Here is a 12,232-nt window from a genome sequence, read left to right as displayed (position 1 = left end):
TACGACAGCGAAATCTCACTTTCTTTCTCCTCCACTTTCCATTCTTCAACCCCTGTGTGGGTGTGTGTGTGTATTCACCTTGTATAATCTAATTGGTTTGATTCGATCCTTTGTTTGGGCAGGTCTCATTAGGTTTTTCATTCGCCAAGACGAGACCCTATCTAGAATCGTAAATTCCGAATCCACCAACCTCAAACCGAGCTTCCTTCATAATTTATGCACTCTAGGGTTTCGATCTCTAATCTGGTCTCTTGAAAAATTATATACTTTTAGCTTTGATTTTTTTTTTCTTCTTGTGACAAATCTGTTAAGATTTAACAGATCTTGGCTTTGGATTTTATTATTTTTCTTGTTTTTGTTATTGTTGTTGTTGTTGATGATATATGAAAGAAATAAGAGAATGTAAGAAATCTCTTGTATATTAATTGTGTCAGACAGTGTAAGAGGAGACTCCTATTTATAGGAGCTTATGGTTTACAACATCATTATGTTACATTACATAAAATAATAGAAAGTGGCCGAAAGCAGCCGAAAGTGAAGGAAGGCGTGCTCTGGCATCCTATCACCTTATATATATATATATATATAATATATTAGTGCTGTGTGTGTTTAATATATAATATATATACATATATGTTACATTAATATATATTAACAGCCCCCCTCAAACTCAAGGAGGACAAACATCAACCAACTGGAGTTTGGAGACAAGGTCAACGAAGCGGCCAGGAGAATGAGCTTTGGTGAAGATATCAGCAGGTTGATCAGTAGAGGAGATTGGATGGAGATGAACAGTACCACGAGTGACGTGTTGACGAATAAAATGACAGTCAATCTCAATGTGCTTGGTGCGATCATGAAAAACATCATTGTGAGCAATTTGAAGAGCACTTTGATTGTCACAAAAGAGGGCGGTAGCGCCAGAGGGGGAAACGCCCATGTCAGCAAGAAGCCAACGAAGCCAGAGAAGCTCTTGAGTAGTATCAGCAAGAGCACGATATTCGGCCTCAGTACTGGAGCGAGCAGTAAGAGATTGTTTCTTGCTGCGCCAAGAAATAAGAGAATCACCCAAGAAAAAACAGAACCCGGTAGTAGAGCGCCGGTCAGTAGGATCCCCAGCCCAATCAGCATCGGAAAAAGCACGAAGCTGGAGAGAGGAGCGGACGGAATAATGAAGTCCATGAAACAAGGTACCTTTGAGATAACGAAGGATACGAACTAAGGCAGCATAATGAGGGGTACGAGGAGCTGACATAAACTGGCTGACAATATGAACGGCATAGGAAATATCAGGACGAGTAACAGTGAGATAGACAAGGCTGCCAACCAGCTGACGATAGAGGGTAGCATCAGAGAGAAGAGTGCCATCAAGAGGTGTAAGACGACTCTGAGGCTCCAGCGGAGTGGAGGCAGTCTTGCAATCCGTAAGCCCAGCACGGGTGAGAAGATCAGAGGTATACTTAGCCTGAGAGAGAAAAGACCCCGTGGAATCATGGAAGATTTCAAGACCCAAGAAATAGCTGAGAGGACCAAGGTCTTTCATCTCGAAATGATGGCTAAGAAACTGTTTAAGGCATAGAATACCATCAAGATCGTCACCGGTGATAATCATGTCATCCACATAAAGAAGAAGCAAGGTGGTCCCTTGAGCAGTGGTCCGGATAAAAAGAGCAGTATCATAAGAACTGGAGGTGAAACCACAATCATGAATAGTAGAGCTGAACTTGGCAAACCAAGCGCGCGGAGCTTGTTTGAGACCATATAAAGCACGCTGAAGTTTGCAGACTTTATGAGGTGGATAAGTAGACCCAGGGGGAGGTTGCATGTAGACCTCCTCAAGAAGAACACCATTAAGGAAAGCATTTTTTACGTCCATTTGATAAAGATCCCAGTGGCGAGTGGTAGCAACCGCAATCAGGCTGCGAACAGAGGTGAGACGAGCAACAGGAGCAAAGGTCTCCTCATAGTCAATACCATATTCTTGGTTGAAGCCTTTGGCAACAAGGCGAGCTTTGTAGCGCTCAATAGATCCATCAGAACAAGTTTTGATTTTGTAAACCCATTTGCAACCAATGGCAGTCTTGCCAGGAGGAAGATCAACAATGTCCCAAGTGTGAGTTTTGTCTAAAGCCTGCAATTCATCAGTCATAGCTTGCTGCCAAAGAGGATTAGAGCGAGCCTCACGATAGGAGGTTGGTTCATAAGTAGAAAAAGCAGTAGAACCAACAATAAAGTCACGAAGATGAGTAGAAGGTTTGGTTACCCGGTGTGGTCGAGTAGAGGCATGAGGAGCCAAAGGGAGAGACGCATCAGGAGGGGAGGATCCCGAGGGAACAAGAGCAGGACCATCAGAGGTAGCAGGTGCATGGGACAGACCAGTAGGCAAGGCAGGCTCGAGAGAAGCTGGCGGGGGCGGTGGAGCAAGCTCAGCAGAGAACTCGAGAGAGGCTGGCAAGGGCGGTGGAGTAAGCTCATCAGAGAACAGATCCGTGGAAGGGTCAGTAAAAATTAAAGTGGATGAGGGAACGGACAAACGGAAGAGAGAGAGAGAAGAAAACATTTTGTGTTCCCAAAAGACTACATGACGAGAGATACGGAGTCGCTGGGAGAGAGGATCCCAACAACGATACCCCTTGTGTTCAATACCATACCCTAAGAAGCAACAGAGGCGAGAGCGTGGTTCAAGTTTGGTACGTTCATGAGGTTGGAGAAGAACAAAACAGGCAGAGCCAAAGACCCTAAGGGTGGTGTAAGGGGGACGGGTGCCATGCAGACGCTCATAAGGAGTGTGATTATGAATGACAGGTGTAGGGATACAATTGATAGTGTAAGCAGCAGTGAGAGCTGCCTCTCCCCAAAAATGTTCCGGACAAGAGGAAGACAGAAGGAGGGCGCGAGTAGTGTCAAGGATATGTCGATGTTTCCGTTCAGCACGTCCATTTTGTTGAGACGTGCCGGGACAGGAACGATGAGGTTGAGTACCATGACGCTGAAGAAAAGAAAGAAAGTCAAAATCTTTATATTCCATGGCATTATCGGAGCGAAAAAGCTTAATAGTTTTAGAAAATTGTGTTTTAACCATGGCAGCAAAATTGTAATAAAGTTGTTTGAGCTCAGAGCGATTTTTCATAAGAAACAACCATGTAAAACGGGAAAAATCATCTATAAAAACAACAAAATAGCGTGCACCCCCCATAGTAGGAGTAGGAGAGGGTCCCCAAATATCAGAGTGAATGAGATCAAATGGGGCAAGAGAAACAGAGTCACTTTTATTAAACGACAAGGCAGGTTGTTTGGCAAGTTGACAAGACACACAATCTAAAACATCAGAACTTACGTGACCTAAATGACCACTGGAAATTAAAGATTTTAAACGACCAACAGAAAGATGGCCCAAACGACAATGCCAAAGCTGAAAAGGAGATAAAGGATGAGCAGTGGTAGCAGTGGTAGGAGCTGGAGGAGCAGTGGTAGCAGTGGTAGGAGCGGTGATCTGAGAGGAATCTGGAACATGAAGATGGATGAGTTCGTAGAGACGTCCATGCTTACGGCCTATCCCAAGAGTTTGCCCCGTCAGAGGATCCTGCACCAAACAACCAGAACGGGAAAAGGTAACAGTTAGACCATGCTCACATAATTGACTAATGGAGATAAGATTTAAAGTAAGAGCAGGCAAAAGATAGACATGAGAGAGAGATAAGTGAGAGGTGGAAACAGAACCAACATGACTTACAGACAGAAGAGACCCATCAGCAGTATGGATAGAAGGAACATGAGGAGTAGAAGAGAGAGGAGTAAAAATAGTAGGGTCAAAGGTCATGTGATTACAACAAGCGGAGTCAAAGTACCAAGAAGAGTCACCTGCGGTGGCAGAGAAAGCAGTAGATGGAGGAGTACCGGAATTCTGCCAAAAATGTTGAAACATGGCCTCGACATCGGATTGAGAGAAGACTGGAGTGGAAGGGTCTACAGGAACAGAGGAAGGTAAATCCTCGGAGGCAGCAGCAGCAGTGCGTTGAGCAGGCAGTGGTGGCAACGGGGTCCCAGAACGGTGAGAGTGGCGGCGAGAGAAATTCCCGGGGGAAGGACCAGGGCGAGAGGCACGGGTGGGATTGCGGAAGCAATCTTGTTGAAGATGACCAGGGCCAGTTTTGTTGCAAAACCGACAAAGACGAACTGGACAATTAACCAGAAGATGAGTGGACGGAAGATTGCGGTTGTGACAGTAATTGCAGGCATTGGGCTTCTGTGGTGAAGGTGGGGAAGGAGAACTGCGATGCTGGGGAGTGGCAAGAACAGAGTCCACAGGATGCGAATGGAGAGTACCAAGTCTGGTTTCCTCTGACAGGAGTTCAGAAATTGCTTGCTCAAGAGTGGGTAAAGGAGTGCGATGAAGGAGAGATGCGCGTACTGGCTCAAATCGGGGAGTGAGAGCCATGAGAAACTGAACCAAGCGTTGTTGGTCACGGTAAGTAGTAAATAAGGCAGCATCCTTAGTACAATCCCAAGGAGGTTCAGAAAGAGCGAGCTGATCCCAAACAGAATACATTTGGGAGAGGAAATCATTAATGTTCTGAGTGGTGTCTTGGCGCATACGGTGAAGATGACTCAGAAGCTGATATTGATGAGCAAGGCCAGTAGTTTGATAGCGTTCTTGTAAAAAATCCCAGATGGCTTTGGCAGGAGAGGAAGCAGAGTCAAGTTGGAACCGACCAAACTGAAGGCTGATAGAGGTAATAGAAGTATTGCGAAACCAAGTGATGATCTGATAGTTTTTACTATCCCAATCTTCCAGTCGGTCGACATATTTGGTAGTGGAGTCCGTGGCAGCAGAATCCGGGGTCCCTTGAATGGGTTTGCACACATCCCCAGTGATGATGCGCCAAAGTTTCTTTCCTTTGAGGAAGCCAGACATAGCTTGGGCCCATAGGACATAATTAGTCCCGTCAAGAATAACGGAAATAGGGTGGTTAGAGAAGTCCAAGCGATCCATGAGAGAAAAATAGCACAAGCAGGGGAGAATCTGAAAATTCCAAGGGCACCAGTGGGTGCAGAAGGGCCAAAATAGTCAGAAACCGGGATGAACCGGTCAAAAAGGTCCAAAAATGGGGGTGAACCGGCTTGGGAAAGTGGCTGAACCGGTTTTAGAGTTGGACCGGCTGGAGCCGAGTGGGGGAGCAGCAGCTGCAGGCGGAGCAGAACGGCGCGAGGGACTGGCGAGCCGGCGCGAGGGACGCGGGTGGTATGGCTCACGCGGACGGCTGGCGTGGCTGGCGGACGCGGAGCGCGTGGGACGCGGAAAGAGTCGGCTTAGGCGACTGGGGACGCGTGGAGCGCGTGTGATGTTGAAGGCCGAAGCAGGCGACGCGCCGGCGACAAAAAATAGCGCGTGACGGCGCGTGTGACGGCGAAATGGGATGAATCCGGTGGCCGTGGATCCGTAGTGAAGAGATGAAGGCTTCGGTGGTGTCCAAACTGTAATTGAGAGAAGGACGAGAGGAGCAGCAATCTGCAGACTGCCAAGAGAGAGAAAAAAAAAAAAGGATGCTAGGAAAGAGACTTAGGTAGTATACCTGTGCTCTGATACCATGAAAGAAATAAGAGAATGTAAGAAATCTCTTGTATATTAATTGTGTCAGACAGTGTAAGAGGAGACTCCTATTTATAGGAGCTTATGGTTTACAACATCATTATGTTACATTACATAAAATAATAGAAAGTGGCCGAAAGCAGCCGAAAGTGAAGGAAGACGTGCTCTGGCATCCTATCACCTTATATATATATATATATATAATATATTAGTGCTGTGTGTGTTTAATATATAATATATATACATATATGTTACATTAATATATATATAATATATATACATATATGTTACATTAATATATATTAACAATATATATTATTATTGATGATGATGAAACAGATCTGTAGGTACTTCAATGGTATTTGAATTTGTGGAATTAGATCGGTAACTATGAGAGATCTGAAGAGATGATCAAAATGAACAGATAAAAAGCAGATCTATTTAAAAAAAATTAGGAGATATGGAATTCTCTTTGTTTCATTGGAAGTGTTTTTGTTTTTGTTTTTGTTTTTGTTTTTGTGTTGAATAGATAACTTTTTATGTAGTTTGTTGTTGTAGCTAAAAATTATACAGATCAAATTTGAGATCTGTTCAAAAAATTGAACAGATAGGTTCAAAAAAATGCAACAGATTAAAAAATGATTTCAATCGATAGGAATTTTGAACATATAGGAATTTTGATTGAAGAGATAAATTTCAACAGATATCTTTTATTTGGATAAAAATTAAACAGATAAAAAATTTGATAGATAAGAATTTCAATAGATAAAAATAATTTGAATTTTACTAGAAAAAATTTGAACAGATAGACAAAAAATTTAAACAAATAAGGAAAATTTTAAACAGATAGAATTTTTTTTTTTTTTTTTGAAAGGATAGAAAAAAAATTTCAACAGAGAGATATAAATTTGAACAGATAGTCAACGAAAAGTCAAAATAGATAAAAAAAATCAAGGGATAAGATTGAAAACAAAATGTTCTCCAAGACTTCTCACCAAGCTAGTTTACGAAGGGTGGACCTCTCACCAACAAAAAATATCTACTCGACCTAATATCTTAGACAATTGTTAGAGTGTATTTTTCACCAATTTTCTCCATCCAATTAGGTGTACGGACGCCAATATAAAGGCTTGCAATCTAGCCATTCATTAAATCCCAAAATTCATAATCAATTTTTGCAATTTGATATCTCTCATTTAGATTTTTCGATCAAGAATTTTCTACTCATTCTAAGATATTGTTATTCTGCGTAAACAGAATATTAAACCCTTGGTTCTTCCTATTCTTAATTTTGTGTAAGTATTCTACTATGTCCTTATCAATGTAAGTGCAACACAAAAGATCATTAAATCAAGTTTTGTTGTATCTTGAAGGCAAAATTGCTACAACTCGGTGCACACCATCTAGTGGTAGGGAAAAATACTATTTTCAGGAAAGCAACAATGTGACGCGACTCGAAATGTTTCCATCAAGCCATTTGTTCAGAAGTTAATTGCCTATATCAACATCCGAAAGTTTGCGCTAACAATATATTGTCACGTTCGTAATTATACTCTTATTCACAAAAGAGAGCCAAAGCCTTTCTTGAAAGCTGAATTTCTCTAAAGTAATGTTAAAAGTCATATCACCAATATTGACCCTTAGCGATATAGCTTAGTATGCAACCAAAGGGTAACCACCTCCATAGAGGTTGAGAGCTCTAAGTACCTTACAGAAAGAAGGACTATCCAATTTAAGAAAAGTTTCTGGAACTGGTGCATGTACAAGGTGATAGTGTATCATGGAAAGTGAGCTATACCATTTTGAGACATTGATCACATTATGTACATGAAAAAAAATAAAATTAAAATGAATTCCCCAATCACAACAATAACATTGATTTCGTGTGTTTTATTCATTTAATTTTTGTTACCTCCTTTCACATGAACCAATTTCAATGTAATTTGAATGAACCACATCTTATTTATTAGTAATCACATTTAAAGTTCAAGCAATGCGTATCTTCAACAATGGATACAATCATGGGAAGTAAAGCGAGGTTAAAGGTTTTTTCACATGAACCAATCATGGGGAGTACGGTTATTGTTTTGAAGCTTGAAAACAAATGTGAGTGAAATTTTGAAATATTTGAGAAAACTTAAAAATACTGTGGAAACTTAAAAATATTATCAATTTAGAATGTACATAAATATTATCAATTTAGAATATACATATTGTAAATATGTTTCACTGTATTAGCATTGTTATGAAACATGGTTGGTTTGCTAATTCATATAGAAACCCATTCTCTCAATATAGAATGTGTATATGTTTCATACATGTATTTAAAATTGTGTATATATTTCATACATGTATTTAAAATTTTGAGTGAAAGGATTAGTTAGATGAAATCATCATCTTGGTCTAAAAGATGAGGCGGAAGGGAATCCTTATAGAGAAGGTGGCTGAGGGGGTTTCGTGTGCATTTGTTTAATATCTTCACTACAAGAAATTGTATTTTTTGTGATCATTTTTGGCGACGACATCAATTTTTCATAGCTAAAAGTATATTTTTGGCGATACAGTGATCAATTTCGTCGGTAAAAGTAGACCTTTAACGACGCAATTTACTACCGTCGCTAAAAAAACATAACGTGCCAAAATTATTGGTTGGCACCAAAATTTTGAAACTTTTAGCGGTGAGGATTACTCTTTGGCAACACGATAAGCGTTGCTATTAGTCTGTTTATTTTTTGCGACAACAAATTAGCATAGGTAAAGAGTTAAACACTTAGTGACAACAAAACTATTTGTCGACAAAAGTTTTGTTAATGAAACATGTCGGTTTGGTGATTTGTGTTTTATTACAACTTTTGAAAGAGGTTTGGATTTTCTTCAGTTGGCCATCTAACCTGAGAGCATGTTTGCACTTGTTAGGTTCATTTTGGAATTAATTTCGATGATCCAAATAGTTTACTTTTTAAACTTATTAGGTACAATAGTCATGTGAAAAATTAAGATGATCGGATGTTGATAAAAAAAAAAAAGATATATATATATATGTTTGAATTACATTTGTTTTGAAAAAAATGAACGATAACTATAATTTCAAAAATAATCATTCATTTTTTGTAGAGAAACACTATTGTACACACTTCAAATGGTGTATACCATATGCACTTTATAATTAAATAAGAAAATGACATAATTTTATACTTTCTGAGTCATAACTACAAAATATATTTATATATATATATATATTGTCATAACTAAACACAACATGAGGTATAACTAAAGAAGAAAATTGGTTATAATTAAATAAGAATATGACATAAATAGGGGTGCATATGATGCATCCCTTTGAAGGGTGTGTATGTTAGAATTTTCCTTTTTTGTAATACAAATATGTTTCAAACATATAGTTACAGATATCCTAATCAATAAATCATAAAGAATTTAAATTTGAAATGAATGGTTCGGATTTCCGAGATCAGTCTCAAAATGGGCATACTAAGCGTAAATACTCTCTAAAGTTGAGATGACCAAATTAAGAGAATTTAAATTTTTTTCCAAAGTTGCGATGGCCATATTTGATTTGATTTGATTTTCTAAAATTTGTTTCAGATTCTTTTTTTTAAAGACTAAAACTTAGTTTCGTTAAAAAAATTTAAAAATAAAAATATTTATTAATTTTGTATAATTTTACAAAAGATAATTTTAAAAAATTTAAAAATAAAAACTAAAAAACAGAACTCAAGACCAAACAAGGACCTCAATTTTTAAACTTCACTTCCAAAGGAAAATGTTTGGTGGTTTGAATTTTTGTGACTCAAATAACTCGAATATGTTAAAACGACGTCATTTTATTAAAACAACATTATTTTGAATGTTTCGAACCATTCGAACCATGATTTTTTTGGACACCTAGCATTGTTGCTTCCAAAGCACAGCCGTTCTCTTACGATTAGGAGTTCTTTACCTCTCACAATCGCACGCCCACACAGACATTTGTCGTTGCTATGCTACACCATTGCTGCTTCATTCTTGCTCGGTAGGTTCGTCCCCTCTATTCTCTGCTTCTTCTCTCTCTCTCTCTCTCTCCTCCCTCTGCTTCTCTCTCTCAATTTCTTAACTGAATCTTTGGTTCTCTATCTGTTTTGTATTTCCTTCGATTTTCAGTTATTTATTTTCTTGTCAAGGGTTCCTAGAACCTTATATATATATATATATATATTTGTCAATTAATCTGGAGATCTAAAATTAACTTTGGCAGTAGAAATAATTGAAATAACATCTCTTTCATATTAAAATTCACCTCTTTTGCACGTTTGGTTAAAGTTCTTAATTGTTTGAATGCATGTAGGATTCAATTAAATGTCTTCAAAAAAAATATATATATTAATATTTAGGAATCTATTGCTACACTTGGAAATTACCTAAATAAGCTATGATAGGAATAAGTTATTGTCAGAAATTGTTCAACATGATAACAAGGCCAATAACATTCTGATTGAGTATATGTTTTGTTGTCTGCTGCTCTGCCTTCTGTTTTTGTTTCAAATCCTTGTCTGATTATTTTAGAATGTACATTGTGTGCTTCCTAAATTTTGAAATGCACCCTTTGGATTCAATGATGTGGTCAATTCCATGAAATGAAACAAATCCCATCCCCAATAATGATATAAACTCACTAAAATGTCTATAACTTCGAATATGATAATCCCCTTGGAAAACTAGTGTAATTGACAATAACTACACAATCAAAACAAACATATACATATATATATATAGATATTTTTTTTAAATTTGTTATACCTTCTGGAAAGACGCTATATCCATGAACCATTCTGATAAAGATTTTTCATCAAATGAAATAATTACTGCATTGAATTTAAAATGGGAGTTGCATCCTCTCCGCCCCTCAAAAAATAAACTATTCCCTAGGCTATCAAAACCATGAGCATCGATCTGTTATAAACGAAGCAACCCTCAATTCTCTGGTACAACTGCTAAGATATTGTTTAATGCCATCTAATAAACCATTCTCTAGGTTATTCACCAAGATGGAAGCACCAATTTGTCTATGAATTGGTTGACCTTGAGTGATGGTCACCTTGTAATTCAATTTGGTTCCCATTATTGATTTCTCTAGGTCTTGATTGTTTGGGAAATTTCTTATTTGCATTTTTACTCCCTACTTACAATGATGGTGTGATGGTGTCAAGCCCACCATGATTATGACTAGGGAGTGAAAAATAAGGTTGTGTCCATAGGTGGACTCCATCAATATTAGGTACACTATTCTTCTGATAATATGCATAAAATGTATCAATGAACTATCAAACTAGAAAGGAGAAGCTACCAAGTAGCACTTGATTCACAAGAACAATCTGTCTTTACTAGGCATTTCAACAGTAAGAGAGGGATGAATTATGGCAATGCCATTTGCACAATTTTGTTTCCTTATCTAACCATTGAAATTGTGACAAAATGGGTGAGGACTGTTGATATCAAGAAACCGAGTAGGAACTAACATGCTCAGATGTTTTAGCATTTCCATATTGATATTAACCTGTAATTCTTGTTTCTTTTACCGTATGACTATATTAGTGGCAACTATTTTTCTGCTATGTATTATAATAATAATAAAAATAAAAAATAAAAACCAACAATTTCTTTCATACAAAATTCTTTATGAGTTATTGTTCACAATGCCAACATGTTTTGTTTATTATCCTAGAACTTGAAATATTAATTTTTGAAGTCATTTACTAAAAAGAGTAAAATATTTGCTCAACAATGTAGTCTCAAAATGGTTTTTATTAACAAAATTTTGTTTCATAGTCAAATTTAAATCTGACCATCAGCTTTAAGGTATGGGTCTGTTATCTTAAACCACTTCTAGGTAGTCAGAATTGTTTTCTATTTCTTTTTCTTTTTGCCTGCACAGTTGATTTTATATGTTCATTGATATTGTTGTGTATTATTTTCCTTGAAGGCTTGGACTGTTACATCCTTGCACCTGTGGGAACTCACAAAACTCTCTTTCTTTAAAGCCATGAGGTGGAATTTTCTAGATCCATGACCGATAAGTCCAAGGCCTGACCTAAGTTTGGACGTGATTAATATCATCCTACTTAAACTCATAATGTAAGTTTAAATTTTCATTACTGACAATATTAATAATCTAAACTTGCATATTTTTTGCCTTCTTAAATGTAGGTTGTTGAAGATGGATATTATGATCTTGCGCAAGTGTTGATTGGATATGAGTAGTAGGCTTATTCACTTGCATATTCACCTGGATATTGTTCAAATTGGGATTGACTTTAGTTTTGTTATTTTTTGTACTTAGTTTCACTTTTAAGTATTGTTGTGTATAAAGTTAAATTTTGAATTGTAAGAACACGTGTAGACTATTGTTGTTATTATTAATAGAAATATATATATTTCGATGTTAATGAATTGATGTATGTGAATTGTTGAATTGATGCGTGTGGATATTGAAAAGTAATTTATTATTTGTGATGGTAGTTTTTGTCATTCCAAATACCAAATTATTATTATTACTTTTTTTTTTTAAATTAAGGGTGTGTTTGGTTTGTGTTTTGAGATAAAATTTCAAAAAAAAAAAAAAATGGGGATTGAGAATAAGAGAGGAGA

The 12,232-nt window shown here is 37.4% G+C and overlaps 1 long non-coding RNA gene across 2 annotated transcripts; it reads left to right on the top strand.

Annotated features, from left to right (window-relative positions):
• The first annotated feature begins 9,487 nt into the window (after window positions 1–9,487).
• Window positions 9,488–12,030, top strand: LOC145794782 (uncharacterized). 2 transcript variants are annotated; one of them, XR_014334731.1, is made up of 2 exons: window positions 9,488–9,620; window positions 11,568–12,030. It is a non-coding gene; the product is annotated as an uncharacterized LOC145794782 (long non-coding RNA). The 2 variants fall into 2 exon arrangements; XR_014334732.1 differs by having other exon boundaries at window positions 9,488–9,624.
• The last annotated feature ends 202 nt before the right edge of the window (window positions 12,031–12,232 follow it).

The sequence above is a fragment of the Camellia sinensis genome, chromosome 7, assembly GCF_055761805.1.
Source record: "Camellia sinensis isolate YWXY chromosome 7, ASM5576180v1, whole genome shotgun sequence".
Classification (NCBI taxonomy): domain Eukaryota; kingdom Viridiplantae; phylum Streptophyta; class Magnoliopsida; order Ericales; family Theaceae; genus Camellia; species Camellia sinensis.
This window is presented reverse-complemented; position numbering and strand designations above follow the sequence as displayed.